This window comes from Callionymus lyra, chromosome 4 (genome assembly GCF_982586985.1).
Source record: "Callionymus lyra chromosome 4, fCalLyr1.hap1.1, whole genome shotgun sequence".
NCBI classification, from domain to species: Eukaryota; Metazoa; Chordata; class Actinopteri; order Syngnathiformes; family Callionymidae; genus Callionymus; species Callionymus lyra.
Window position 1 is genome coordinate 7,383,924 of NC_141821.1, and position 26,714 is coordinate 7,410,637.

Consider the following 26,714-nt stretch of genomic DNA (forward strand, 5'->3'; position numbering starts at 1 on the left):
GAATCGAACCCCGGTCTTCCGCGTGACAGGCGGAGATACTGTCCACTATACTAACGAGGATTGGACTCTATTGTAAAGCACAGAAGTGCATCACAAAATCCGTCCTGGAATTATTTTCAGATGTGCCAAACCTAGCCTACCCAAGGACTTTCAGTGTAGAGGAAAAAGCAGTTTGCTGCTGCAATTAACTGCTTTGGGAGAAAGAAGACATGGACCAATAGAAAAACATTCTGGCAGGGCTAGTGGCGCAATGGATAACGCGTCTGACTACGGATCAGAAGATTCTAGGTTCAACTCCTGGCTAGCTCGTACTCTCCATATTTTATTTGTCACAATGGTTTTTACCAACTTGCTGCTCTATTGCCCAGCTAGCTCAAAAGAACATTTGTTAATTCCCTACTATGCACCTTTTTGGCCTTTAATAGCAAGCAACATTAAGAGGGCAAAATGTATACGTCCTGGAATTTTTGTAGTGGCTTTGAAATAGCCTGGCTAGCTCATACGGTAGCGCACCAGATTCTTATTATCAGGGTCTGTTCGAGCCCCATGTTGGCTGCTGTTTGAAACCTCCCTGGACTACCTTCCTGCCCGGCTAGCTCAGTCGGTAGAGCATGAGACTCTTAATCTCAGGGTCGTGGGTTCGAGCCCCACGTTGGGCGTAATTTTAACCCCACTGGACCCTTCAATTGTGCAAATGCCCTACGGGGGACTTTTTAGTAGATTACTTTGTCTTTGCGATTGGGAGCTTAAACTTAGGTGTCTCTGGATCCATGATCAAGAGGTTGGGTCCCCCTGTCAAAATGTCTATTCCTTCAATAGTTTTGATCTGCTTAAAACTGACTATCTAAAAATTGGCATGATTAGTTGCAAAGGTATAAAGACTAAAGGTTGCACCAAGATTTGAACTCAGATCATAAGATCCAGAGTGCTAACCATTACACCATGGAACCATTAGTTTAACAGGTAGGTTAGGAAGTAGCAAGTTCATTTGATAGCAAAAGGATGTGTCTCCTGTCAAGGTTCATGAACCTTGTGGACCATAATCTCTATGTTGAACTTCTTTGTATTGAGATGAGGATCTCAAAACAGGCTGGCAGAGTAGATACCACGACTTATGATGGTGGCCCGCACTAGTCGTTTATTCGCTTGGGATAGTTCTCAATCTCCAAGAAGAGATGGCAGTTGTGAAGATTTGTAAAACATGATAGAACCCTCCCCGTCAGGGAATCGAACCCCGGTCTTCCGCGTGACAGGCGGAGATACTGTCCACTATACTAACGAGGATTGGACTCTATTGTAAAGCACAGAAGTGCATCACAAAATCCGTCCTGGAATTATTTTCAGATGTGCCAAACCTAGCCTACCCAAGGACTTTCAGTGTAGAGGAAAAAGCAGTTTGCTGCTGCAATTAACTGCTTTGGGAGAAAGAAGACATGGACCAATAGAAAAACATTCTGGCAGGGCTAGTGGCGCAATGGATAACGCGTCTGACTACGGATCAGAAGATTCTAGGTTCAACTCCTGGCTAGCTCGTACTCTCCATATTTTATTTGTCACAATGGTTTTTACCAACTTGCTGCTCTATTGCCCAGCTAGCTCAAAAGAACATTGGTTAATTCCCTACTATGCACCTTTTTGGCCTTTAATAGCAAGCAACATTAAGAGGGCAAAATGTATACGTCCTGGAATTTTTGTAGTGGCTTTGAAATAGCCTGGCTAGATCATACGGTAGCGCACCAGATTCTTATTATCAGGGTCTGTTCGAGCCCCATGTTGGCTGCTGTTTGAAACCTCCCTGGACTACCTTCCTGCCCGGCTAGCTCAGTCGGTAGAGCATGAGACTCTTAATCTCAGGGTCGTGGGTTCGAGCCCCATGTTGGGCGTAATTTAACCCCAATGGACCCTTCAATTGTGCAAATGCCCTACGGGGGACTTTTTAGTGGATTACTTTGTCTTTGCGATTGGGAGCTTAAACTTAGGTGTCTCTGGATCCATGATCAAGAGGTTGGGTCCCCCTGTCAAAATGTCTATTCCTTCAATAGTTTTGATCTGCTTAAAACTGACTATCTAAAAATTGGCATGATTAGTTGCAAAGGTATAAAGACTAAAGGTTGCACCAAGATTTGAACTCAGATCATAAGATCCAGAGTGCTAACCATTACACCATGGAACCATTAGTTTAACAGGTAGGTTAGGAAGTAGCAAGTTCATTTGATAGCAAAAGGATGTGTCTCCTGTCAAGGTTCATGAACCTTGTGGACCATAATCTCTATGTTGAACTTCTTTGTATTGAGATGAGGATCTCAAAACAGGCTGGCAGAGTAGATACCACGACTTATGATGGTGGCCCGCACTAGTCGTTTATTCGCTTGGGATAGTTCTCAATCTCCAAGAAGAGATGGCAGTTGTGAAGATTTGTAAAAACATGATAGAACCCTCCCCGTCAGGGAATCGAACCCCGGTCTTCCGCATGACAGGCGGAGATACTGTCCACTATACTAACGAGGATTGGACTCTATTGTAAAGCACAGAAGTGCATCACAAAATCCGTCCTGGAATTATTTTCAGATGTGCCAAACCTAGCCTACCCAAGGACTTTCAGTGTAGAGGAAAAAGCAGTTTGCTGCTGCAATTAACTGCTTTGGGAGAAAGAAGACATGGACCAATAGAAAAACATTCTGGCAGGGCTAGTGGCGCAATGGATAACGCGTCTGACTACGGATCAGAAGATTCTTGGTTCAACTCCTGGCTAGCTCGTACTCTCCATATTTTATTTGTCACAATGGTTTTTACCAACTTGCTGCTCTATTGCCCAGCTAGCTCAAAAGAACATTTGTTAATTCCCTACTATGCACCTTTTTGGCCTTTAATAGCAAGCAACATTAAGAGGGCAAAATGTATACGTCCTGGAATTTTTGTAGTGGCTTTGAAATAGCCTGGCTAGCTCATACGGTAGCGCACCAGATTCTTATTATCAGGGTCTGTTCGAGCCCCATGTTGGCTGCTGTTTGAAACCTCCCTGGACTACCTTCCTGCCCGGCTAGCTCAGTCGGTAGAGCATGAGACTCTTAATCTCAGGGTTGTGGGTTCGAGCCCCACGTTGGGCGTAATTTTAACCCCACTGGACCCTTCAATTGTGCAAATGCCCTACGGGGGACTTTTTAGTGGATTACTTTGTCTTTGCGATTGGGAGCTTAAACTTAGGTGTCTCTGGATCCATGATCAAGAGGTTGGGTCCCCCTGTCAAAATGTCTATTCCTTCAATAGTTTTGATCTGCTTAAAACTGACTATCTAAAAATTGGCATGATTAGTTGCAAAGGTATAAAGACTAAAGGTTGCACCAAGATTTGAACTCAGATCATAAGATCCAGAGTGCTAACCATTACACCATGGAACCATTAGTTTAACAGGTAGGTTAGGAAGTAGCAAGTTCATTTGATAGCAAAAGGATGTGTCTCCTGTCAAGGTTCATGAACCTTGTGGACCATAATCTCTATGTTGAACTTCTTTGTATTGAGATGAGGATCTCAAAACAGGCTGGCAGAGTAGATACCACGACTTATGATGGTGGCCCGCACTAGTCGTTTATTCGCTTGGGATAGTTCTCAATCTCCAAGAAGAGATGGCAGTTGTGAAGATTTGTAAAAACATGATAGAACCCTCCCCGTCAGGGAATCGAACCCCGGTCTTCCGCGTGACAGGCGGAGATACTGTCCCCTATACTAACGAGGATTGGACTCTATTGTAAAGCACAGAAGTGCATCACAAAATCCGTCCTGGAATTATTTTCAGATGTGCCAAACCTAGCCTACCCAAGGACTTTCAGTGTAGAGGAAAAAGCAGTTTGCTGCTGCAATTAACTGCTTTGGGAGAAAGAAGACATGGACCAATAGAAAAACATTCTGGCAGGGCTAGTGGCGCAATGGATAACGCGTCTGACTACGGATCAGAAGATTCTAGGTTCAACTCCTGGCTAGCTCGTACTCTCCATATTTTATTTGTCACAATGGTTTTTACCAACTTGCTGCTCTATTGCCCAGCTAGCTCAAAAGAACATTTGTTAATTCCCTACTATGCACCTTTTTGGCCTTTAATAGCAAGCAACATTAAGAGGGCAAAATGTATACGTCCTGGAATTTTTGTAGTGGCTTTGAAATAGCCTGGCTAGCTCATACGGTAGCGCACCAGATTCTTATTATCAGGGTCTGTTCGAGCCCCATGTTGGCTGCTGTTTGAAACCTCCCTGGACTACCTTCCTGCCCGGCTAGCTCAGTCGGTAGAGCATGAGACTCTTAATCTCAGGGTCGTGGGTTCGAGCCCCACGTTGGGCGTAATTTTAACCCCACTGGACCCTTCAATTGTGCAAATGCCCTACGGGGGACTTTTTAGTAGATTACTTTGTCTTTGCGATTGGGAGCTTAAACTTAGGTGTCTCTGGATCCATGATCAAGAGGTTGGGTCCCCCTGTCAAAATGTCTATTCCTTCAATAGTTTTGATCTGCTTAAAAGTGACTATCTAAAAATTGGCATGATTAGTTGCAAAGGTATAAAGACTAAAGGTTGCACCAAGATTTGAACTCAGATCATAAGATCCAGAGTGCTAACCATTACACCATGGAACCATTAGTTTAACAGGTAGGTTAGGAAGTAGCAAGTTCATTTGATAGCAAAAGGATGTGTCTCCTGTCAAGGTTCATGAACCTTGTGGACCATAATCTCTATGTTGAACTTCTTTGTATTGAGATGAGGATCTCAAAACAGGCTGGCAGAGTAGATACCACGACTTATGATGGTGGCCCGCACTAGTCGTTTATTCACTTGGGATAGTTCTCAATCTCCAAGAAGAGATGGCAGTTGTGAAGATTTGTAAAAACATGATAGAACCCTCCCCGTCGGGGAATCGAACCCCGGTCTTCCGCGTGACAGGCGGAGATACTGTCCACTATACTAACGAGGATTGGACTCTATTGTAAAGCACAGAAGTGCATCAGAAAATCCGTCCTGGAATTATTTTCAGATGTGCCAAACCTAGCCTACCCAAGGACTTTCAGTGTAGAGGAAAAAGCAGTTTGCTGCTGCAATTAACTGCTTTGGGAGAAAGAAGACATGGACCAATAGAAAAACATTCTGGCAGGGCTAGTGGCGCAATGGATAACACGTCTGACTACGGATCAGAAGATTCTAGGTTCAACTCCTGGCTAGCTCGTACTCTCCATATTTTATTTGTCACAATGGTTTTTACCAACTTGCTGCTCTATTGCCCAGCTAGCTCAAAAGAACATTTGTTAATTCCCTACTATGCACCTTTTTGGCCTTTAATAGCAAGCAACATTAAGAGGGCAAAATGTATACGTCCTGGAATTTTTGTAGTGGCTTTGAAATAGCCTGGCTAGCTCATACGGTAGCGCACCAGATTCTTATTATCAGGGTCTGTTCGAGCCCCATGTTGGCTGCTGTTTGAAACCTCCCCGGACTACCTTCCTGCCAGGCTAGCTCAGTCGGTAGAGCATGAGACTCTTAATCTCAGGGTCGTGGGTTCGAGCCCCACGTTGGGCGTAATTTTAACCCCACTGGACCCTTCAATTGTGCAAATGCCCTACGGGGGACTTTTTAGTAGATTACTTTGTCTTTGCGATTGGGAGCTTAAACTTAGGTGTCTCTGGATCCATGATCAAGAGGTTGGGTCCCCCTGTCAAAATGTCTATTCCTTCAATAGTTTTGATCTGCTTAAAACTGACTATCTAAAAATTGGCATGATTAGTTGCAAAGGTATAAAGACTAAAGGTTGCACCAAGATTTGAACTCAGATCATAAGATCCAGAGTGCTAACCATTACACCATGGAACCATTAGTTTAACAGGTAGGTTAGGAAGTAGCAAGTTCATTTGATAGCAAAAGGATGTGTCTCCTGTCAAGGTTCATGAACCTTGTGGACCATAATCTCTATGTTGAACTTCTTTGTATTGAGATGAGGATCTCAAAACAGGCTGGCAGAGTAGATACCACGACTTATGATGGTGGCCCGCACTAGTCGTTTATTCACTTGGGATAGTTCTCAATCTCCAAGAAGAGATGGCAGTTGTGAAGATTTGTAAAAACATGATAGAACCCTCCCCGTCGGGGAATCGAACCCCGGTCTTCCGCGTGACAGGCGGAGATACTGTCCACTATACTAACGAGGATTGGACTCTATTGTAAAGCACAGAAGTGCATCACAAAATCCGTCCTGGAATTATTTTCAGATGTGCCAAACCTAGCCTACCCAAGGACTTTCAGTGTAGAGGAAAAAGCAGTTTGCTGCTGCAATTAACTGCTTTGGGAGAAAGAAGACATGGACCAATAGAAAAACATTCTGGCAGGGCTAGTGGCGCAATGGATAACACGTCTGACTACGGATCAGAAGATTCTAGGTTCAACTCCTGGCTAGCTCGTACTCTCCATATTTTATTTGTCACAATGGTTTTTACCAACTTGCTGCTCTATTGCCCAGCTAGCTCAAAAGAACATTTGTTAATTCCCTACTATGCACCTTTTTGGCCTTTAATAGCAAGCAACATTAAGAGGGCAAAATGTATACGTCCTGGAATTTTTGTAGTGGCTTTGAAATAGCCTGGCTAGCTCATACGGTAGCGCACCAGATTCTTATTATCAGGGTCTGTTCGAGCCCCATGTTGGCTGCTGTTTGAAACCTCCCTGGACTACCTTCCTGCCCGGCTAGCTCAGTCGGTAGAGCATGAGACTCTTAATCTCAGGGTCGTGGGTTCGAGCCCCACGTTGGGCGTAATTTTAACCCCACTGGACCCTTCAATTGTGCAAATGCCCTACGGGGGACTTTTTAGTAGATTACTTTGTCTTTGCGATTGGGAGCTTAAACTTAGGTGTCTCTGGATCCATGATCAAGAGGTTGGGTCCCCCTGTCAAAATGTCTATTCCTTCAATAGTTTTGATCTGCTTAAAACTGACTATCTAAAAATTGGCATGATTAGTTGCAAAGGTATAAAGACTAAAGGTTGCACCAAGATTTGAACTCAGATCATAAGATCCAGAGTGCTAACCATTACACCATGGAACCATTAGTTTAACAGGTAGGTTAGGAAGTAGCAAGTTCATTTGATAGCAAAAGGATGTGTCTCCTGTCAAGGTTCATGAACCTTGTGGACCATAATCTCTATGTTGAACTTCTTTGTATTGAGATGAGGATCTCAAAACAGGCTGGCAGAGTAGATACCACGACTTATGATGGTGGCCCGCACTAGTCGTTTATTCACTTGGGATAGTTCTCAATCTCCAAGAAGAGATGGCAGTTGTGAAGATTTGTAAAAACATGATAGAACCCTCCCCGTCGGGGAATCGAACCCCGGTCTTCCGCGTGACAGGCGGAGATACTGTCCACTATACTAACGAGGATAGGACTCTATTGTAAAGCACAGAAGTGCATCACAAAATCCGTCCTGGAATTATTTTTCAGATGTGCCAAACCTAGCCTACCCAAGGACTTTCAGTGTAGAGGAAAAAGCAGTTTGCTGCTGCAATTAACTGCTTTGGGAGAAAGAAGACATGGACCAATAGAAAAACATTCTGGCAGGGCTAGTGGCGCAATGGATAACGCGTCTGACTACGGATCAGAAGATTCTCGGTTCAACTCCTGGCTAGCTCGTACTCTCCATATTTTATTTGTCACAATGGTTTTTACCAACTTGTTGCTCTATTGCCCAGCTAGCTCAAAAGAACATTTGTTAATTCCCTACTATGCACCTTTTTGGCCTTTAATAGCAAGCAACATTAAGAGGGCAAAATGTATACGTCCTGGAATTTTTGTAGTGGCTTTGAAATAGCCTGGCTAGCTCATACGGTAGCGCACCAGATTCTTATTATCAGGGTCTGTTCGAGCCCCATGTTGGCTGCTGTTTGAAACCTCCCTGGACTACCTTCCTGCCCGGCTAGCTCAGTCGGTAGAGCATGAGACTCTTAATCTCAGGGTCGTGGGTTCGAGCCCCACGTTGGGTGTAATTTTAACCCCACTGGACCCTTCAATTGTGCAAATGCCCTACGGGGGACTTTTTAGTGGATTACTTTGTCTTTGCGATTGGGAGCTTAAACTTAGGTGTCTCTGGATCCATGATCAAGAGGTTGGGTCCCCCTGTCAAAATGTCTATTCCTTCAATAGTTTTGATCTGCTTAAAACTGACTATCTAAAAATTGGCATGATTAGTTGCAAAGGTATAAAGACTAAAGGTTGCACCAAGATTTGAACTCAGATCATAAGATCCAGAGTGCTAACCATTACACCATGGAACCATTAGTTTAACAGGTAGGTTAGGAAGTAGCAAGTTCATTTGATAGCAAAAGGATGTGTCTCCTGTCAATGTTCATGAACCTTGTGGACCATAATCTCTATGTTGAACTTCTTTGTATTGAGATGAGGATCTCAAAACAGGCTGGCAGAGTAGATACCACGACTTATGATGGTAGCCCGCACTACTCGTTTATTCACTTGGGATAGTTCTCAATCTCCAAGAAGAGATGGCAGTTGTGAAGATTTGTAAAAACATGATAGAACCCTCCCCGTCAGGGAATCGAACCCCGGTCTTCCGCGTGACAGGCGGAGATACTGTCCACTATACTAACGAGGATTGGACTCTATTGTAAAGCACAGAAGTGCATCACAAAATCCGTCCTGGAATTATTTTCAGATGTGCCAAACCTAGCCTACCCAAGGACTTTCAGTGTAGAGGAAAAAGCAGTTTGCTGCTGCAATTAACTGCTTTGGGAGAAAGAAGACATGGACCAATAGAAAAACATTCTGGCAGGGCTAGTGGCGCAATGGATAACACGTCTGACTACGGATCAGAAGATTCTAGGTTCAACTCCTGGCTAGCTCGTACTCTCCATATTTTATTTGTCACAATGGTTTTTACCAACTTGCTGCTCTATTGCCCAGCTAGCTCAAAAGAACATTTGTTAATTCCCTACTATGCACCTTTTTGGCCTTTAATAGCAAGCAACATTAAGAGGGCAAAATGTATACGTCCTGGAATTTTTGTAGTGGCTTTGAAATAGCCTGGCTAGCTCATACGGTAGCGCACCAGATTCTTATTATCAGGGTCTGTTCGAGCCCCATGTTGGCTGCTGTTTGAAACCTCCCTGGACTACCTTCCTGCCCGGCTAGCTCAGTCGGTAGAGCATGAGACTCTTAATCTCAGGGTCGTGGGTTCGAGCCCCACGTTGGGCGTAATTTTAACCCCACTGGACCCTTCAATTGTGCAAATGCCCTACGGGGGACTTTTTAGTAGATTACTTTGTCTTTGCGATTGGGAGCTTAAACTTAGGTGTCTCTGGATCCATGATCAAGAGGTTGGGTCCCCCTGTCAAAATGTCTATTCCTTCAATAGTTTTGATCTGCTTAAAACTGACTATCTAAAAATTGGCATGATTAGTTGCAAAGGTATAAAGACTAAAGGTTGCACCAAGATTTGAACTCAGATCATAAGATCCAGAGTGCTAACCATTACACCATGGAACCATTAGTTTAACAGGTAGGTTAGGAAGTAGCAAGTTCATTTGATAGCAAAAGGATGTGTCTCCTGTCAAGGTTCATGAACCTTGTGGACCATAATCTCTATGTTGAACTTCTTTGTATTGAGATGAGGATCTCAAAACAGGCTGGCAGAGTAGATACCACGACTTATGATGGTGGCCCGCACTAGTCGTTTATTCACTTGGGATAGTTCTCAATCTCCAAGAAGAGATGGCAGTTGTGAAGATTTGTAAAAACATGATAGAACCCTCCCCGTCGGGGAATCGAACCCCGGTCTTCCGCGTGACAGGCGGAGATACTGTCCACTATACTAACGAGGATAGGACTCTATTGTAAAGCACAGAAGTGCATCACAAAATCCGTCCTGGAATTATTTTTCAGATGTGCCAAACCTAGCCTACCCAAGGACTTTCAGTGTAGAGGAAAAAGCAGTTTGCTGCTGCAATTAACTGCTTTGGGAGAAAGAAGACATGGACCAATAGAAAAACATTCTGGCAGGGCTAGTGGCGCAATGGATAACGCGTCTGACTACGGATCAGAAGATTCTCGGTTCAACTCCTGGCTAGCTCGTACTCTCCATATTTTATTTGTCACAATGGTTTTTACCAACTTGTTGCTCTATTGCCCAGCTAGCTCAAAAGAACATTTGTTAATTCCCTACTATGCACCTTTTTGGCCTTTAATAGCAAGCAACATTAAGAGGGCAAAATGTATACGTCCTGGAATTTTTGTAGTGGCTTTGAAATAGCCTGGCTAGCTCATACGGTAGCGCACCAGATTCTTATTATCAGGGTCTGTTCGAGCCCCATGTTGGCTGCTGTTTGAAACCTCCCTGGACTACCTTCCTGCCCGGCTAGCTCAGTCGGTAGAGCATGAGACTCTTAATCTCAGGGTCGTGGGTTCGAGCCCCACGTTGGGTGTAATTTTAACCCCACTGGACCCTTCAATTGTGCAAATGCCCTACGGGGGACTTTTTAGTGGATTACTTTGTCTTTGCGATTGGGAGCTTAAACTTAGGTGTCTCTGGATCCATGATCAAGAGGTTGGGTCCCCCTGTCAAAATGTCTATTCCTTCAATAGTTTTGATCTGCTTAAAACTGACTATCTAAAAATTGGCATGATTAGTTGCAAAGGTATAAAGACTAAAGGTTGCACCAAGATTTGAACTCAGATCATAAGATCCAGAGTGCTAACCATTACACCATGGAACCATTAGTTTAACAGGTAGGTTAGGAAGTAGCAAGTTCATTTGATAGCAAAAGGATGTGTCTCCTGTCAATGTTCATGAACCTTGTGGACCATAATCTCTATGTTGAACTTCTTTGTATTGAGATGAGGATCTCAAAACAGGCTGGCAGAGTAGATACCACGACTTATGATGGTAGCCCGCACTACTCGTTTATTCACTTGGGATAGTTCTCAATCTCCAAGAAGAGATGGCAGTTGTGAAGATTTGTAAAAACATGATAGAACCCTCCCCGTCAGGGAATCGAACCCCGGTCTTCCGCGTGACAGGCGGAGATACTGTCCACTATACTAACGAGGATTGGACTCTATTGTAAAGCACAGAAGTGCATCACAAAATCCGTCCTGGAATTATTTTCAGATGTGCCAAACCTAGCCTACCCAAGGACTTTCAGTGTAGAGGAAAAAGCAGTTTGCTGCTGCAATTAACTGCTTTGGGAGAAAGAAGACATGGACCAATAGAAAAACATTCTGGCAGGGCTAGTGGCGCAATGGATAACGCGTCTGACTACGGATCAGAAGATTCTAGGTTCAACTCCTGGCTAGCTCGTACTCTCCATATTTTATTTGTCACAATGGTTTTTACCAACTTGCTGCTCTATTGCCCAGCTAGCTCAAAAGAACATTTGTTAATTCCCTACTATGCACCTTTTTGGCCTTTAATAGCAAGCAACATTAAGAGGGCAAAATGTATACGTCCTGAAATTTTTGTAGTGGCTTTGAAATAGCCTGGCTAGCTCATACGGTAGCGCACCAGATTCTTATTATCAGGGTTTGTTCGAGCCCCATGTTGGCTGCTGTTTGAAACCTCCCTGGACTACCTTCCTGCCCGGCTAGCTCAGTCGGTAGAGCATGAGACTCTTAATCTCAGGGTCGTGGGTTCGAGCCCCACGTTGGGTGTAATTTTAACCCCACTGGACCCTTCAATTGTGCAAATGCCCTACGGGGGACTTTTTAGTAGATTACTTTGTCTTTGCGATTGGGAGCTTAAACTTAGGTGTCTCTGGATCCATGATCAAGAGGTTGGGTCCCCCTGTCAAAATGTCTATTCCTTCAATAGTTTTGATCTGCTTAAAACTGACTATCTAAAAATTGGCATGATTAGTTGCAAAGGTATAAAGACTAAAGGTTGCACCAAGATTTGAACTCAGATCATAAGATCCAGAGTGCTAACCATTACACCATGGAACCATTAGTTTAACAGGTAGGTTAGGAAGTAGCAAGTTCATTTGATAGCAAAAGGATGTGTCTCCTGTCAAGGTTCATGAACCTTGTGGACCATAATCTCTATGTTGAACTTCTTTGTATTGAGATGAGGATCTCAAAACAGGCTGGCAGAGTAGATACCACGACTTATGATGGTGGCCCGCACTAGTCGTTTATTCACTTGGGATAGTTCTCAATCTCCAAGAAGAGATGGCAGTTGTGAAGATTTGTAAAAACATGATAGAACCCTCCCCGTCAGGGAATCGAACCCCGGTCTTCCGCGTGACAGGCGGAGATACTGTCCACTATACTAACGAGGATTGGACTCTATTGTAAAGCACAGAAGTGCATCACAAAATCCGTCCTGGAATTATTTTCAGATGTGCCAAACCTAGCCTACCCAAGGACTTTCAGTGTAGAGGAAAAAGCAGTTTGCTGCTGCAATTAACTGCTTTGGGAGAAAGAAGACATGGACCAATAGAAAAACATTCTGGCAGGGCTAGTGGCGCAATGGATAACGCGTCTGACTACGGATCAGAAGATTCTTGGTTCAACTCCTGGCTAGCTCGTACTCTCCATATTTTATTTGTCACAATGGTTTTTACCAACTTGCTGCTCTATTGCCCAGCTAGCTCAAAAGAACATTTGTTAATTCCCTACTATGCACCTTTTTGGCCTTTAATAGCAAGCAACATTAAGAGGGCAAAATGTATACGTCCTGGAATTTTTGTAGTGGCTTTGAAATAGCCTGGCTAGCTCATACGGTAGCGCACCAGATTCTTATTATCAGGGTCTGTTCGAGCCCCATGTTGGCTGCTGTTTGAAACCTCCCTGGACTACCTTCCTGCCCGGCTAGCTCAGTCGGTAGAGCATGAGACTCTTAATCTCAGGGTCGTGGGTTTGAGCCCCACGTTGGGCGTAATTTTAACCCCACTGGACCCTTCAATTGTGCAAATGCCCTACTGGGGACTTTTTAGTGGATTACTTTGTCTTTGCGATTGGGAGCTTAAACTTAGGTGTCTCTGGATCCATGATCAAGAGGTTGGGTCCCCCTGTCAAAATGTCTATTCCTTCAATAGTTTTGATCTGCTTAAAACTGACTATCTAAAAATTGGCATGATTAGTTGCAAAGGTATAAAGACTAAAGGTTGCACCAAGATTTGAACTCAGATCATAAGATCCAGAGTGCTAACCATTACACCATGGAACCATTAGTTTAACAGGTAGGTTAGGAAGTAGCAAGTTCATTTGATAGCAAAAGGATGTGTCTCCTGTCAAGGTTCATGAACCTTGTGGACCATAATCTCTATGTTGAACTTCTTTGTATTGAGATGAGGATCTCAAAACAGGCTGGCAGAGTAGATACCACGACTTATGATGGTGGCCCGCACTAGTCGTTTATTCACTTGGGATAGTTCTCAATCTCCAAGAAGAGATGGCAGTTGTGAAGATTTGTAAAAACATGATAGAACACTCCCCGTCGGGGAATCGAACCCCGGTCTTCCGCGTGACAGGCGGAGATACTGTCCACTATACTAACGAGGATTGGACTCTATTGTAAAGCACAGAAGTGCATCACAAAATCCGTCCTGGAATTATTTTCAGATGTGCCAAACCTAGCCTACCCAAGGACTTTCAGTGTAGAAGAAAAAGCAGTTTGCTGCTGCAATTAACTGCTTTGGGAGAAAGAAGACATGGACCAATAGAAAAACATTCTGGCAGGGCTAGTGGCGCAATGGATAACGCGTCTGACTACGGATCAGAAGATTCTCGGTTCAACTCCTGGCTAGCTCGTACTCTCCATATTTTATTTGTCACAATGGTTTTTACCAACTTGCTGCTCTATTGCCCAGCTAGCTCAAAAGAACATTTGTTAATTCCCTACTATGCACCTTTTTGGCCTTTAATAGCAAGCAACATTAAGAGGGCAAAATGTATACATCCTGGAATTTTTGTAGTGGCTTTGAAATAGCCTGGCTAGCTCATACGGTAGCGCACCAGATTCTTATTATCAGGGTCTGTTCGAGCCCCATGTTGGCTGCTGTTTGAAACCTCCCTGGACTACCTTCCTGCCCGGCTAGCTCAGTCGGTAGAGCATGAGACTCTTAATCTCAGGGTCGTGGGTTCGAGCCCCACGTTGGGTGTAATTTTAACCCCACTGGACCCTTCAATTGTGCAAATGCCCTACGGGGGACTTTTTAGTAGATTACTTTGTCTTTGCGATTGGGAGCTTAAACTTAGGTGTCTCTGGATCCATGATCAAGAGGTTGGGTCCCCCTGTCAAAATGTCTATTCCTTCAATAGTTTTGATCTGCTTAAAACTGACTATCTAAAAATTGGCATGATTAGTTGCAAAGGTATAAAGACTAAAGGTTGCACCAAGATTTGAACTCAGATCATAAGATCCAGAGTGCTAACCATTACACCATGGAACCATTAGTTTAACAGGTAGGTTAGGAAGTAGCAAGTTCATTTGATAGCAAAAGGATGTGTCTCCTGTCAAGGTTCATGAACCTTGTGGACCATAATCTCTATGTTGAACTTCTTTGTATTGAGATGAGGATCTCAAAACAGGCTGGCAGAGTAGATACCACGACTTATGATGGTGGCCCGCACTAGTCGTTTATTCACTTGGGATAGTTCTCAATCTCCAAGAAGAGATGGCAGTTGTGAAGATTTGTAAAAACATGATAGAACCGTCCCCGTCAGGGAATCGAACCCCGGTCTTCCGCGTGACAGGCGGAGATACTGTCCACTATACTAACGAGGATTGGACTCTATTGTAAAGCACAGAAGTGCATCACAAAATCCGTCCTGGAATTATTTTCAGATGTGCCAAACCTAGCCTACCCAAGGACTTTCAGTGTAGAGGAAAAAGCAGTTTGCTGCTGCAATTAACTGCTTTGGGAGAAAGAAGACATGGACCAATAGAAAAACATTCTGGCAGGGCTAGTGGCGCAATGGATAACGCGTCTGACTACGGATCAGAAGGTTCTTGGTTCAACTCCTGGCTAGCTCGTACTCTCCATATTTTATTTGTCACAATGGTTTTTACCAACTTGCTGCTCTATTGCCCAGCTAGCTCAAAAGAACATTTGTTAATTCCCTACTATGCACCTTTTTGGCCTTTAATAGCAAGCAACATTAAGAGGGCAAAATGTATACGTCCTGGAATTTTTGTAGTGGCTTTGAAATAGCCTGGCTAGCTCATACGGTAGCGCACCAGATTCTTATTATCAGGGTCTGTTCGAGCCCCATGTTGGCTGCTGTTTGAAACCTCCCTGGACTACCTTCCTGCCCGGCTAGCTCAGTCGGTAGAGCATGAGATTCTTAATCTCAGGGTCGTGGGTTCAAGCCCCACGTTGGGCGTAATTTTAACCCCACTGGACCCTTCAATTGTGCAAATGCCCTAGGGGGGACTTTTTAGTGGATTACTTTGTCTTTGCGATTGGGAGCTTAAACTTAGGTGTCTCTGGATCCATGATCAAGAGGTTGGGTCCCCCTGTCAAAATGTCTATTCCTTCAATAGTTTTGATCTGCTTAAAACTGACTATCTAAAAATTGGCATGATTAGTTGCAAAGGTATAAAGACTAAAGGTTGCACCAAGATTTGAACTCAGATCATAAGATCCAGAGTGCTAACCATTACACCATGGAACCATTAGTTTAACAGGTAGGTTAGGAAGTAGCAAGTTCATTTGATAGCAAAAGGATGTGTCTCCTGTCAAGGTTCATGAACCTTGTGGACCATAATCTCTATGTTGAACTTCTTTGTATTGAGATGAGGATCTCAAAACAGGCTGGCAGAGTAGATACCACGACTTATGATGGTGGCCCGCACTAGTCGTTTATTCACTTGGGATAGTTCTCAATCTCCAAGAAGAGATGGCAGTTGTGAAGATTTGTAAAAACATGATAGAACCCTCCCCGTCAGGGAATCGAACCCCGGTCTTCCGCGTGACAGGCGGAGATACTGTCCACTATACTAACGAGGATTGGACTCTATTGTAAAGCACAGAAGTGCATCACAAAATCCGTCCTGGAATTATTTTCAGATGTGCCAAACCTAGCCTACCCAAGGACTTTCAGTGTAGAGGAAAAAGCAGTTTGCTGCTGCAATTAACTGCTTTGGGAGAAAGAAGACATGGACCAATAGAAAAACATTCTGGCAGGGCTAGTGGCGCAATGGATAACGCGTCTGACTACGGATCAGAAGATTCTCGGTTCAACTCCTGGCTAGCTCGTACTCTCCATATTTTATTTGTCACAATGGTTTTTACCAACTTGCTGCTCTATTGCCCAGCTAGCTCAAAAGAACATTTGTTAATTCCCTACTATGCACCTTTTTGGCCTTTAATAGCAAGCAACATTAAGAGGGCAAAATGTATACGTCCTGGAATTTTTGTAGTGGCTTTGAAATAGCCTGGCTAGCTCATACGGTAGCGCACCAGATTCTTATTATCAGGGTCTGTTCGAGCCCCATGTTGGCTGCTGTTTGAAACCTCCCTGGACTACCTTCCTGCCCGGCTAGCTCAGTCGGTAGAGCATGAGACTCTTAATCTCAGGGTCGTGGGTTCGAGCCCCACGTTGGGCGTAATTTTAACCCCACTGGACCCTTCAATTGTGCAAATGCCCTACGGGGGACTTTTTAGTGGATTACTTTGTCTTTGCGATTGGGAGCTTAAACTTAGGTGTCTCTGGATCCATGATCAAGAGGTTGGGTCCCCCTGTCAAAATGTCTATTCCTTCAATAGTTTTGATCTGCTTAAAACTGACTATCTAAAAATTGGCATGATTAGTTGCAAAGGTATAAAGACTAAAGGTTGCACCAAGATTTGAACTCAGATCATAAGCTCCAGAGTGCTAACCATTACACCATGGAACCATTAGTTTAACAGGTAGGTTAGGAAGTAGCAAGTTCATTTGATAGCAAAAGGATGTGTCTCCTGTCAAGGTTCATGAACCTTGTGGACCATAATCTCTATGTTGAACTTCTTTGTATTGAGATGAGGATCTCAAAACAGGCTGGCAGAGTAGATACCACGACTTATGATGGTGGCCCGCACTAGTCGTTTATTCACTTGGGATAGTTCTCAATCTCCAAGAAGAGATGGCAGTTGTGAAGATTTGTAAAAACATGATAGAACCCTCCCCGTCAGGGAATCGAACCCCGGTCTTCCGCGTGACAGGCGGAGATACTGTCCACTATACTAACGAGGATTGGACTCTATTGTAAAGCACAGAAGTGCATCACAAAATCCGTCCTGGAATTATTTTCAGATGTGCCAAACCTAGCCTACCCAAGGACTTTCAGTGTAGAGGAAAAAGCAGTTTGCTGCTGCAATTAACTGCTTTGGGAGAAAGAAGACATGGACCAATAGAAAAACATTCTGGCAGGGCTAGTGGCGCAATGGATAACGCGTCTGACTACGGATCAGAAGATTCTTGGTTCAACTCCTGGCTAGCTCGTACTCTCCATATTTTATTTGTCACAATGGTTTTTACCAACTTGCTGCTCTATTGCCCAGCTAGCTCAAAAGAACATTTGTTAATTCCCTACTATGCACCTTTTTGGCCTTTAATAGCAAGCAACATTAAGAGGGCAAAATGTATACGTCCTGGAATTTTTGTAGTGGCTTTGAAATAGCCTGGCTAGCTCATACGGTAGCGCACCAGATTCTTATTATCAGGGTCTGTTCGAGCCCCATGTTGGCTGCTGTTTGAAACCTCCCTGGACTACCTTCCTGCCCGGCTAGCTCAGTCGGTAGAGCATGAGATTCTTAATCTCAGGGTCGTGGGTTCGAGCCCCACGTTGGGTGTAATTTTAACCCCACTGGACCCTTCAATTGTGCAAATGCCCTACGGGGGACTTTTTAGTGGATTACTTTGTCTTTGCGATTGGGAGCTTAAACTTAGGTGTCTCTGGATCCATGATCAAGAGGTTGGGTCCCCCTGTCAAAATGTCTATTCCTTCAATAGTTTTGATCTGCTTAAAACTGACTATCTAAAAATTGGCATGATTAGTTGCAAAGGTATAAAGACTAAAGGTTGCACCAAGATTTGAACTCAGATCATAAGATCCAGAGTGCTAACCATTACACCATGGAACCATTAGTTTAACAGGTAGGTTAGGAAGTAGCAAGTTCATTTGATAGCAAAAGGATGTGTCTCCTGTCAAGGTTCATGAACCTTGTGGACCATAATCTCTATGTTGAACTTCTTTGTATTGAGATGAGGATCTCAAAACAGGCTGGCAGAGTAGATACCACGACTTATGATGGTGGCCCGCACTAGTCGTTTATTCACTTGGGATAGTTCTCAATCTCCAAGAAGAGATGGCAGTTGTGAAGATTTGTAAAAACATGATAGAACCCTCCCCGTCGGGGAATCGAACCCCGGTCTTCCGCGTGACAGGCGGAGATACTGTCCACTATACTAACGAGGATTGGACTCTATTGTAAAGCACAGAAGTGCATCACAAAATCCGTCCTGGAATTATTTTCAGATGTGCCAAACCTAGCCTACCCAAGGACTTTCAGTGTAGAAGAAAAAGCAGTTTGCTGCTGCAATTAACTGCTTTGGGAGAAAGAAGACATGGACCAATAGAAAAACATTCTGGCAGGGCTAGTGGCGCAATGGATAACGCGTCTGACTACGGATCAGAAGATTCTCGGTTCAACTCCTGGCTAGCTCGTACTCTCCATATTTTATTTGTCACAATGGTTTTTACCAACTTGCTGCTCTATTGCCCAGCTAGCTCAAAAGAACATTTGTTAATTCCCTACTATGCACCTTTTTGGCCTTTAATAGCAAGCAACATTAAGAGGGCAAAATGTATACGTCCTGGAATTTTTGTAGTGGCTTTGAAATAGCCTGGCTAGCTCATACGGTAGCGCACCAGATTCTTATTATCAGGGTCTGTTCGAGCCCCATGTTGGCTGCTGTTTGAAACCTCCCTGGACTACCTTCCTGCCCGGCTAGCTCAGTCGGTAGAGCATGAGACTCTTAATCTCAGGGTTGTGGGTTCGAGCCCCACGTTGGGCGTAATTTTAACCCCACTGGACCCTTCAATTGTGCAAATGCCCTACGGGGGACTTTTTAGTGGATTACTTTGTCTTTGCGATTGGGAGCTTAAACTTAGGTGTCTCTGGATCCATGATCAAGAGGTTGGGTCCCCCTGTCAAAATGTCTATTCCTTCAATAGTTTTGATCTGCTTAAAACTGACTATCTAAAAATTGGCATGATTAGTTGCAAAGGTATAAAGACTAAAGGTTGCACCAAGATTTGAACTCAGATCATAAGATCCAGAGTGCTAACCATTACACCATGGAACCATTAGTTTAACAGGTAGGTTAGGAAGTAGCAAGTTCATTTGATAGCAAAAGGATGTGTCTCCTGTCAAGGTTCATGAACCTTGTGGACCATAATCTCTATGTTGAACTTCTTTGTATTGAGATGAGGATCTCAAAACAGGCTGGCAGAGTAGATACCACGACTTATGATGGTGGCCCGCACTAGTCGTTTATTCGCTTGGGATAGTTCTCAATCTCCAAGAAGAGATGGCAGTTGTGAAGATTTGTAAAAACATGATAGAACCCTCCCCGTCAGGGAATCGAACCCCGGTCTTCCGCGTGACAGGCGGAGATACTGTCCACTATACTAACGAGGATTGGACTCTATTGTAAAGCACAGAAGTGCATCACAAAATCCGTCCTGGAATTATTTTCAGATGTGCCAAACCTAGCCTACCCAAGGACTTTCAGTGTAGAGGAAAAAGCAGTTTGCTGCTGCAATTAACTGCTTTGGGAGAAAGAAGACATGGACCAATAGAAAAACATTCTGGCAGGGCTAGTGGCGCAATGGATAACGCGTCTGACTACGGCTCAGAAGATTCTCGGTTCAACTCCTGGCTCGCTCGTACTCTCCATATTTTATTTGTCACAATGGTTTTTACCAACTTGCTGCTCTATTGCCCAGCTAGCTCAAAAGAACATTTGTTAATTCCCTACTATGCACCTTTTTGGCCTTTAATAGCAAGCAACATTAAGAGGGCAAAATGTATACGTCCTGGAATTTTTGTAGTGGCTTTGAAATAGCCTGGCTAGCTCATACGGTAGCGCACCAGATTCTTATTATCAGGGTCTGTTCGAGCCCCATGTTGGCTGCTGTTTGAAACCTCCCTGGACTACCTTCCTGCCCGGCTAGCTCAGTCGGTAGAGCATGAGACTCTTAATCTCAGGGTCGTGGGTTCGAGCCCCACGTTGGGCGTAATTTTAACCCCACTGGAGCCTTCAATTGTGCAAATGCCCTACGGGGGACTTTTTAGTAGATTACTTTGTCTTTGCGATTGGGAGCTTAAACTTAGGTGTCTCTGGATCCATGATCAAGAGGTTGGGTCCCCCTGTCAAAATGTCTATTCCTTCAATAGTTTTGATCTGCTTAAAACTGACTATCTAAAAATTGGCATGATTAGTTGCAAAGGTATAAAGACTAAAGGTTGCACCAAGATTTGAACTCAGATCATAAGATCCAGAGTGCTAACCATTACACCATGGAACCATTAGTTTAACAGGTAGGTTAGGAAGTAGCAAGTTCATTTGATAGCAAAAGGATGTGTCTCCTGTCAAGGTTCATGAACCTTGTGGACCATAATCTCTATGTTGAACTTCTTTGTATTGAGATGAGGATCTCAAAACAGGCTGGCAGAGTAGATACCACGACTTATGATGGTGGCCCGCACTAGTCGTTTATTCACTTGGGATAGTTCTCAATCTCCAAGAAGAGATGGCAGTTGTGAAGATTTGTAAAAACATGATAGAACCCTCCCCGTCGGGGAATCGAACCCCGGTCTTCCGCGTGACAGGCGGAGATACTGTCCACTATACTAACGAGGATTGGACTCTATTGTAAAGCACAGAAGTGCATCACAAAATCCGTCCTGGAATTATTTTCAGATGTGCCAAACCTAGCCTACCCAAGGACTTTCAGTGTAGAGGAAAAAGCAGTTTGCTGCTGCAATTAACTGCTTTGGGAGAAAGAAGACATGGACCAATAGAAAAACATTCTGGCAGGGCTAGTGGCGCAATGGATAACGCGTCTGACTACGGATCAGAAGATTCTTGGTTCAACTCCTGGCTAGCTCGTACTCTCCATATTTTATTTGTCACAATGGTTTTTACCAACTTGCTGCTCTATTGCCCAGCTAGCTCAAAAGAACATTTGTTAATTCCCTACTATGCACCTTTTTGGCCTTTAATAGCAAGCAACATTAAGAGGGCAAAATGTATACGTCCTGGAATTTTTGTAGTGGCTTTGAAATAGCCTGGCTAGCTCATACGGTAGCGCACCAGATTCTTATTATCAGGGTCTGTTCGAGCCCCATGTTGGCTGCTGTTTGAAACCTCCCTGGACTACCTTCCTGCCCGGCTAGCTCAGTCGGTAGAGCATGAGACTCTTAATCTCAGGGTCGTGGGTTCGAGCCCCACGTTGGGCGTAATTTTAACCCCACTGGACCCTTCAATTGTGCAAATGCCCTACGGGGGACTTTTTAGTGGATTACTTTGTCTTTGCGATTGGGAGCTTAAACTTAGGTGTCTCTGGATCCATGATCAAGAGGTTGGGTCCCCCTGTCAAAATGTCTATTCCTTCAATAGTTTTGATCTGCTTAAAACTGACTATCTAAAAATTGGCATGATTAGTTGCAAAGATATAAAGACTAAAGGTTGCACCAAGATTTGAACTCAGATCATAAGATCCAGAGTGCTAACCATTACACCATGGAACCATTAGTTTAACAGGTAGGTTAGGAAGTAGCAAGTTCATTTGATAGCAAAAGGATGTGTCTCCTGTCAAGGTTCATGAACCTTGTGGACCATAATCTCTATGTTGAACTTCTTTGTATTGAGATGAGGATCTCAAAACAGGCTGGCAGAGTAGATACCACGACTTATGATGGTGGCCCGCACTAGTCGTTTATTCACTTGGGATAGTTCTCAATCTCCAAGAAGAGATGGCAGTTGTGAAGATTTGTAAAAACATGATAGAACCCTCCCCGTCGGGGAATCGAACCCCGGTCTTCCGCGTGACAGGCGGAGATACTGTCCACTATACTAACGAGGATTGGACTCTATTGTAAAGCACAGAAGTGCATCACAAAATCCGTCCTGGAATTATTTTCAGATGTGCCAAACCTAGCCTACCCAAGGACTTTCAGTGTAGAAGAAAAAGCAGTTTGCTGCTGCAATTAACTGCTTTGGGAGAAAGAAGACATGGACCAATAGAAAAACATTCTGGCAGGGCTAGTGGCGCAATGGATAACGCGTCTGACTACGGATCAGAAGATTCTAGGTTCAACTCCTGGCTAGCTCGTACTCTCCATATTTTATTTGTCACAATGGTTTTTACCAACTTGCTGCTCTATTGCCCAGCTAGCTCAAAAGAACATTTGTTAATTCCCTACTATGCACCTTTTTGGCCTTTAATAGCAAGCAACATTAAGAGGGCAAAATGTATACGTCCTGAAATTTTTGTAGTGGCTTTGAAATAGCCTGGCTAGCTCATACGGTAGCGCACCAGATTCTTATTATCAGGGTCTGTTCGAGCCCCATGTTGGCTGCTGTTTGAAACCTCCCTGGACTACCTTCCTGCCCGGCTAGCTCAGTCGGTAGAGCATGAGACTCTTAATCTCAGGGTTGTGGGTTCGAGCCCCACGTTGGGCGTAATTTTAACCCCACTGGACCCTTCAATTGTGCAAATGCCCTACGGGGGACTTTTTAGTGGATTACTTTGTCTTTGCGATTGGGAGCTTAAACTTAGGTGTCTCTGGATCCATGATCAAGAGGTTGGGTCCCCCTGTCAAAATGTCTATTCCTTCAATAGTTTTGATCTGCTTAAAACTGACTATCTAAAAATTGGCATGATTAGTTGCAAAGGTATAAAGACTAAAGGTTGCACCAAGATTTGAACTCAGATCATAAGATCCAGAGTGCTAACCATTACACCATGGAACCATTAGTTTAACAGGTAGGTTAGGAAGTAGCAAGTTCATTTGATAGCAAAAGGATGTGTCTCCTGTCAAGGTTCATGAACCTTGTGGACCATAATCTCTATGTTGAACTTCTTTGTATTGAGATGAGGATCTCAAAACAGGCTGGCAGAGTAGATACCACGACTTATGATGGTGGCCCGCACTAGTCGTTTATTCGCTTGGGATAGTTCTCAATCTCCAAGAAGAGATGGCAGTTGTGAAGATTTGTAAAAACATGATAGAACCCTCCCCGTCAGGGAATCGAACCCCGGTCTTCCGCGTGACAGGCGGAGATACTGTCCACTATACTAACGAGGATTGGACTCTATTGTAAAGCACAGAAGTGCATCACAAAATCCGTCCTGGAATTATTTTCAGATGTGCCAAACCTAGCCTACCCAAGGACTTTCAGTGTAGAGGAAAAAGCAGTTTGCTGCTGCAATTAACTGCTTTGGGAGAAAGAAGACATGGACCAATAGAAAAACATTCTGGCAGGGCTAGTGGCGCAATGGATAACGCGTCTGACTACGGCTCAGAAGATTCTCGGTTCAACTCCTGGCTCGCTCGTACTCTCCATATTTTATTTGTCACAATGGTTTTTACCAACTTGCTGCTCTATTGCCCAGCTAGCTCAAAAGAACATTTGTTAATTCCCTACTATGCACCTTTTTGGCCTTTAATAGCAAGCAACATTAAGAGGGCAAAATGTATACGTCCTGGAATTTTTGTAGTGGCTTTGAAATAGCCTGGCTAGCTCATACGGTAGCGCACCAGATTCTTATTATCAGGGTCTGTTCGAGCCCCATGTTGGCTGCTGTTTGAAACCTCCCTGGACTACCTTCCTGCCCGGCTAGCTCAGTCGGTAGAGCATGAGACTCTTAATCTCAGGGTCGTGGGTTCGAGCCCCACGTTGGGCGTAATTTTAACCCCACTGGAGCCTTCAATTGTGCAAATGCCCTACGGGGGACTTTTTAGTAGATTACTTTGTCTTTGCGATTGGGAGCTTAAACTTAGGTGTCTCTGGATCCATGATCAAGAGGTTGGGTCCCCCTGTCAAAATGTCTATTCCTTCAATAGTTTTGATCTGCTTAAAACTGACTATCTAAAAATTGGCATGATTAGTTGCAAAGGTATAAAGACTAAAGGTTGCACCAAGATTTGAACTCAGATCATAAGATCCAGAGTGCTAACCATTACACCATGGAACCATTAGTTTAACAGGTAGGTTAGGAAGTAGCAAGTTCATTTGATAGCAAAAGGATGTGTCTCCTGTCAAGGTTCATGAACCTTGTGGACCATAATCTCTATGTTGAACTTCTTTGTATTGAGATGAGGATCTCAAAACAGGCTGGCAGAGTAGATACCACGACTTATGATGGTGGCCCGCACTAGTCGTTTATTCACTTGGGATAGTTCTCAATCTCCAAGAAGAGATGGCAGTTGTGAAGATTTGTAAAAACATGATAGAACCCTCCCCGTCGGGGAATCGAACCCCGGTCTTCCGCGTGACAGGCGGAGATACTGTCCACTATACTAACGAGGATTGGACTCTATTGTAAAGCACAGAAGTGCATCACAAAATCCGTCCTGGAATTATTTTCAGATGTGCCAAACCTAGCCTACCCAAGGACTTTCAGTGTAGAGGAAAAAGCAGTTTGCTGCTGCAATTAACTGCTTTGGGAGAAAGAAGACATGGACCAATAGAAAAACATTCTGGCAGGGCTAGTGGCGCAATGGATAACACGTCTGACTACGGATCAGAAGATTCTAGGTTCAACTCCTGGCTAGCTCGTACTCTCCATATTTTATTTGTCACAATGGTTTTTACCAACTTGCTGCTCTATTGCCCAGCTAGCTCAAAAGAACATTTGTTAATTCCCTACTATGCACCTTTTTGGCCTTTAATAGCAAGCAACATTAAGAGGGCAAAATGTATACGTCCTGGAATTTTTGTAGTGGCTTTGAAATAGCCTGGCTAGCTCATACGGTAGCGCACCAGATTCTTATTATCAGGGTCTGTTCGAGCCCCATGTTGGCTGCTGTTTGAAACCTCCCTGGACTACCTTCCTGCCAGGCTAGCTCAGTCGGTAGAGCATGAGACTCTTAATCTCAGGGTCGTGGGTTCGAGCCCCACGTTGGGCGTAATTTTAACCCCACTGGACCCTTCAATTGTGCAAATGCCCTACGGGGGACTTTTTAGTAGATTACTTTGTCTTTGCGATTGGGAGCTTAAACTTAGGTGTCTCTGGATCCATGATCAAGAGGTTGGGTCCCCCTGTCAAAATGTCTATTCCTTCAATAGTTTTGATCTGCTTAAAACTGACTATCTAAAAATTGGCATGATTAGTTGCAAAGGTATAAAGACTAAAGGTTGCACCAAGATTTGAACTCAGATCATAAGATCCAGAGTGCTAACCATTACACCATGGAACCATTAGTTTAACAGGTAGGTTAGGAAGTAGCAAGTTCATTTGATAGCAAAAGGATGTGTCTCCTGTCAAGGTTCATGAACCTTGTGGACCATAATCTCTATGTTGAACTTCTTTGTATTGAGATGAGGATCTCAAAACAGGCTGGCAGAGTAGATACCACGACTTATGATGGTGGCCCGCACTAGTCGTTTATTCACTTGGGATAGTTCTCAATCTCCAAGAAGAGATGGCAGTTGTGAAGATTTGTAAAAACATGATAGAACCCTCCCCGTCGGGGAATCGAACCCCGGTCTTCCGCGTGACAGGCGGAGATACTGTCCACTATACTAACGAGGATTGGACTCTATTGTAAAGCACAGAAGTGCATCACAAAATCCGTCCTGGAATTATTTTCAGATGTGCCAAACCTAGCCTACCCAAGGACTTTCAGTGTAGAGGAAAAAGCAGTTTGCTGCTGCAATTAACTGCTTTGGGAGAAAGAAGACATGGACCAATAGAAAAACATTCTGACAGGGCTAGTGGCGCAATGGATAACACGTCTGACTACGGATCAGAAGATTCTAGGTTCAACTCCTGGCTAGCTCGTACTCTCCATATTTTATTTGTCACAATGGTTTTTACCAACTTGCTGCTCTATTGCCCAGCTAGCTCAAAAGAACATTTGTTAATTCCCTACTATGCACCTTTTTGGCCTTTAATAGCAAGCAACATTAAGAGGGCAAAATGTATACGTCCTGGAATTTTTGTAGTGGCTTTGAAATAGCCTGGCTAGCTCATACGGTAGCGCACCAGATTCTTATTATCAGGGTCTGTTCGAGCCCCATGTTGGCTGCTGTTTGAAACCTCCCTGGACTACCTTCCTGCCCGGCTAGCTCAGTCGGTAGAGCATGAGACTCTTAATCTCAGGGTCGTGGGTTCGAGCCCCACGTTGGGCGTAATTTTAACCCCACTGGACCCTTCAATTGTGCAAATGCCCTACGGGGGACTTTTTAGTAGATTACTTTGTCTTTGCGATTGGGAGCTTAAACTTAGGTGTCTCTGGATCCATGATCAAGAGGTTGGGTCCCCCTGTCAAAATGTCTATTCCTTCAATAGTTTTGATCTGCTTAAAACTGACTATCTAAAAATTGGCATGATTAGTTGCAAAGGTATAAAGACTAAAGGTTGCACCAAGATTTGAACTCAGATCATAAGATCCAGAGTGCTAACCATTACACCATGGAACCATTAGTTTAACAGGTAGGTTAGGAAGTAGCAAGTTCATT

The 26,714-nt window shown here is 43.9% G+C and overlaps 41 non-coding genes across 41 annotated transcripts; 31 read left to right on the forward strand and 10 right to left on the reverse strand.

Moving 5' to 3' along the window:
- Positions 1-236: 236 nt before the first annotated feature.
- On the forward strand, positions 237-309 carry trnar-acg (transfer RNA arginine (anticodon ACG)). Its single transcript has one exon. It is a non-coding gene; the product is annotated as a tRNA-Arg (tRNA).
- Positions 310-586: 277 nt separating this feature from the next.
- On the forward strand, positions 587-659 carry trnak-cuu (transfer RNA lysine (anticodon CUU)). Its single transcript has one exon. It is a non-coding gene; the product is annotated as a tRNA-Lys (tRNA).
- Positions 660-1,460: 801 nt separating this feature from the next.
- trnar-acg (transfer RNA arginine (anticodon ACG)) lies at positions 1,461-1,533 on the forward strand. Its single transcript has one exon. It is a non-coding gene; the product is annotated as a tRNA-Arg (tRNA).
- A 277-nt stretch (positions 1,534-1,810) lies between these two features.
- trnak-cuu (transfer RNA lysine (anticodon CUU)) lies at positions 1,811-1,883 on the forward strand. The gene has a single exon. It is a non-coding gene; the product is annotated as a tRNA-Lys (tRNA).
- Positions 1,884-2,684: 801 nt separating this feature from the next.
- On the forward strand, positions 2,685-2,757 carry trnar-acg (transfer RNA arginine (anticodon ACG)). The gene has a single exon. It is a non-coding gene; the product is annotated as a tRNA-Arg (tRNA).
- Positions 2,758-3,034: 277 nt separating this feature from the next.
- Positions 3,035-3,107, forward strand: trnak-cuu (transfer RNA lysine (anticodon CUU)). The gene has a single exon. It is a non-coding gene; the product is annotated as a tRNA-Lys (tRNA).
- An 802-nt stretch (positions 3,108-3,909) lies between these two features.
- On the forward strand, positions 3,910-3,982 carry trnar-acg (transfer RNA arginine (anticodon ACG)). The gene has a single exon. It is a non-coding gene; the product is annotated as a tRNA-Arg (tRNA).
- A 277-nt stretch (positions 3,983-4,259) lies between these two features.
- trnak-cuu (transfer RNA lysine (anticodon CUU)) lies at positions 4,260-4,332 on the forward strand. Its single transcript has one exon. It is a non-coding gene; the product is annotated as a tRNA-Lys (tRNA).
- A 554-nt stretch (positions 4,333-4,886) lies between these two features.
- On the reverse strand, positions 4,887-4,958 carry trnad-guc (transfer RNA aspartic acid (anticodon GUC)). Its single transcript has one exon. It is a non-coding gene; the product is annotated as a tRNA-Asp (tRNA).
- A 176-nt stretch (positions 4,959-5,134) lies between these two features.
- trnar-acg (transfer RNA arginine (anticodon ACG)) lies at positions 5,135-5,207 on the forward strand. Its single transcript has one exon. It is a non-coding gene; the product is annotated as a tRNA-Arg (tRNA).
- Positions 5,208-6,111: 904 nt separating this feature from the next.
- On the reverse strand, positions 6,112-6,183 carry trnad-guc (transfer RNA aspartic acid (anticodon GUC)). Its single transcript has one exon. It is a non-coding gene; the product is annotated as a tRNA-Asp (tRNA).
- Positions 6,184-6,359: 176 nt separating this feature from the next.
- Positions 6,360-6,432, forward strand: trnar-acg (transfer RNA arginine (anticodon ACG)). The gene has a single exon. It is a non-coding gene; the product is annotated as a tRNA-Arg (tRNA).
- A 277-nt stretch (positions 6,433-6,709) lies between these two features.
- On the forward strand, positions 6,710-6,782 carry trnak-cuu (transfer RNA lysine (anticodon CUU)). The gene has a single exon. It is a non-coding gene; the product is annotated as a tRNA-Lys (tRNA).
- Positions 6,783-7,336: 554 nt separating this feature from the next.
- Positions 7,337-7,408, reverse strand: trnad-guc (transfer RNA aspartic acid (anticodon GUC)). Its single transcript has one exon. It is a non-coding gene; the product is annotated as a tRNA-Asp (tRNA).
- Positions 7,409-8,810: 1,402 nt separating this feature from the next.
- On the forward strand, positions 8,811-8,883 carry trnar-acg (transfer RNA arginine (anticodon ACG)). Its single transcript has one exon. It is a non-coding gene; the product is annotated as a tRNA-Arg (tRNA).
- A 277-nt stretch (positions 8,884-9,160) lies between these two features.
- On the forward strand, positions 9,161-9,233 carry trnak-cuu (transfer RNA lysine (anticodon CUU)). The gene has a single exon. It is a non-coding gene; the product is annotated as a tRNA-Lys (tRNA).
- A 554-nt stretch (positions 9,234-9,787) lies between these two features.
- trnad-guc (transfer RNA aspartic acid (anticodon GUC)) lies at positions 9,788-9,859 on the reverse strand. Its single transcript has one exon. It is a non-coding gene; the product is annotated as a tRNA-Asp (tRNA).
- A 1,402-nt stretch (positions 9,860-11,261) lies between these two features.
- On the forward strand, positions 11,262-11,334 carry trnar-acg (transfer RNA arginine (anticodon ACG)). Its single transcript has one exon. It is a non-coding gene; the product is annotated as a tRNA-Arg (tRNA).
- A 277-nt stretch (positions 11,335-11,611) lies between these two features.
- On the forward strand, positions 11,612-11,684 carry trnak-cuu (transfer RNA lysine (anticodon CUU)). The gene has a single exon. It is a non-coding gene; the product is annotated as a tRNA-Lys (tRNA).
- An 802-nt stretch (positions 11,685-12,486) lies between these two features.
- Positions 12,487-12,559, forward strand: trnar-acg (transfer RNA arginine (anticodon ACG)). The gene has a single exon. It is a non-coding gene; the product is annotated as a tRNA-Arg (tRNA).
- Positions 12,560-13,463: 904 nt separating this feature from the next.
- On the reverse strand, positions 13,464-13,535 carry trnad-guc (transfer RNA aspartic acid (anticodon GUC)). The gene has a single exon. It is a non-coding gene; the product is annotated as a tRNA-Asp (tRNA).
- A 526-nt stretch (positions 13,536-14,061) lies between these two features.
- Positions 14,062-14,134, forward strand: trnak-cuu (transfer RNA lysine (anticodon CUU)). The gene has a single exon. It is a non-coding gene; the product is annotated as a tRNA-Lys (tRNA).
- An 802-nt stretch (positions 14,135-14,936) lies between these two features.
- Positions 14,937-15,009, forward strand: trnar-acg (transfer RNA arginine (anticodon ACG)). Its single transcript has one exon. It is a non-coding gene; the product is annotated as a tRNA-Arg (tRNA).
- A 277-nt stretch (positions 15,010-15,286) lies between these two features.
- Positions 15,287-15,359, forward strand: trnak-cuu (transfer RNA lysine (anticodon CUU)). The gene has a single exon. It is a non-coding gene; the product is annotated as a tRNA-Lys (tRNA).
- A 1,152-nt stretch (positions 15,360-16,511) lies between these two features.
- On the forward strand, positions 16,512-16,584 carry trnak-cuu (transfer RNA lysine (anticodon CUU)). The gene has a single exon. It is a non-coding gene; the product is annotated as a tRNA-Lys (tRNA).
- Positions 16,585-17,386: 802 nt separating this feature from the next.
- On the forward strand, positions 17,387-17,459 carry trnar-acg (transfer RNA arginine (anticodon ACG)). Its single transcript has one exon. It is a non-coding gene; the product is annotated as a tRNA-Arg (tRNA).
- A 904-nt stretch (positions 17,460-18,363) lies between these two features.
- trnad-guc (transfer RNA aspartic acid (anticodon GUC)) lies at positions 18,364-18,435 on the reverse strand. The gene has a single exon. It is a non-coding gene; the product is annotated as a tRNA-Asp (tRNA).
- A 526-nt stretch (positions 18,436-18,961) lies between these two features.
- trnak-cuu (transfer RNA lysine (anticodon CUU)) lies at positions 18,962-19,034 on the forward strand. The gene has a single exon. It is a non-coding gene; the product is annotated as a tRNA-Lys (tRNA).
- A 1,152-nt stretch (positions 19,035-20,186) lies between these two features.
- On the forward strand, positions 20,187-20,259 carry trnak-cuu (transfer RNA lysine (anticodon CUU)). The gene has a single exon. It is a non-coding gene; the product is annotated as a tRNA-Lys (tRNA).
- Positions 20,260-20,813: 554 nt separating this feature from the next.
- Positions 20,814-20,885, reverse strand: trnad-guc (transfer RNA aspartic acid (anticodon GUC)). The gene has a single exon. It is a non-coding gene; the product is annotated as a tRNA-Asp (tRNA).
- A 176-nt stretch (positions 20,886-21,061) lies between these two features.
- trnar-acg (transfer RNA arginine (anticodon ACG)) lies at positions 21,062-21,134 on the forward strand. Its single transcript has one exon. It is a non-coding gene; the product is annotated as a tRNA-Arg (tRNA).
- Positions 21,135-21,411: 277 nt separating this feature from the next.
- On the forward strand, positions 21,412-21,484 carry trnak-cuu (transfer RNA lysine (anticodon CUU)). The gene has a single exon. It is a non-coding gene; the product is annotated as a tRNA-Lys (tRNA).
- A 554-nt stretch (positions 21,485-22,038) lies between these two features.
- Positions 22,039-22,110, reverse strand: trnad-guc (transfer RNA aspartic acid (anticodon GUC)). The gene has a single exon. It is a non-coding gene; the product is annotated as a tRNA-Asp (tRNA).
- Positions 22,111-22,286: 176 nt separating this feature from the next.
- trnar-acg (transfer RNA arginine (anticodon ACG)) lies at positions 22,287-22,359 on the forward strand. The gene has a single exon. It is a non-coding gene; the product is annotated as a tRNA-Arg (tRNA).
- Positions 22,360-22,636: 277 nt separating this feature from the next.
- On the forward strand, positions 22,637-22,709 carry trnak-cuu (transfer RNA lysine (anticodon CUU)). Its single transcript has one exon. It is a non-coding gene; the product is annotated as a tRNA-Lys (tRNA).
- A 1,152-nt stretch (positions 22,710-23,861) lies between these two features.
- Positions 23,862-23,934, forward strand: trnak-cuu (transfer RNA lysine (anticodon CUU)). Its single transcript has one exon. It is a non-coding gene; the product is annotated as a tRNA-Lys (tRNA).
- A 554-nt stretch (positions 23,935-24,488) lies between these two features.
- trnad-guc (transfer RNA aspartic acid (anticodon GUC)) lies at positions 24,489-24,560 on the reverse strand. Its single transcript has one exon. It is a non-coding gene; the product is annotated as a tRNA-Asp (tRNA).
- Positions 24,561-24,736: 176 nt separating this feature from the next.
- On the forward strand, positions 24,737-24,809 carry trnar-acg (transfer RNA arginine (anticodon ACG)). Its single transcript has one exon. It is a non-coding gene; the product is annotated as a tRNA-Arg (tRNA).
- Positions 24,810-25,713: 904 nt separating this feature from the next.
- On the reverse strand, positions 25,714-25,785 carry trnad-guc (transfer RNA aspartic acid (anticodon GUC)). The gene has a single exon. It is a non-coding gene; the product is annotated as a tRNA-Asp (tRNA).
- A 176-nt stretch (positions 25,786-25,961) lies between these two features.
- trnar-acg (transfer RNA arginine (anticodon ACG)) lies at positions 25,962-26,034 on the forward strand. The gene has a single exon. It is a non-coding gene; the product is annotated as a tRNA-Arg (tRNA).
- A 277-nt stretch (positions 26,035-26,311) lies between these two features.
- trnak-cuu (transfer RNA lysine (anticodon CUU)) lies at positions 26,312-26,384 on the forward strand. Its single transcript has one exon. It is a non-coding gene; the product is annotated as a tRNA-Lys (tRNA).
- Positions 26,385-26,714: the final 330 nt, after the last annotated feature.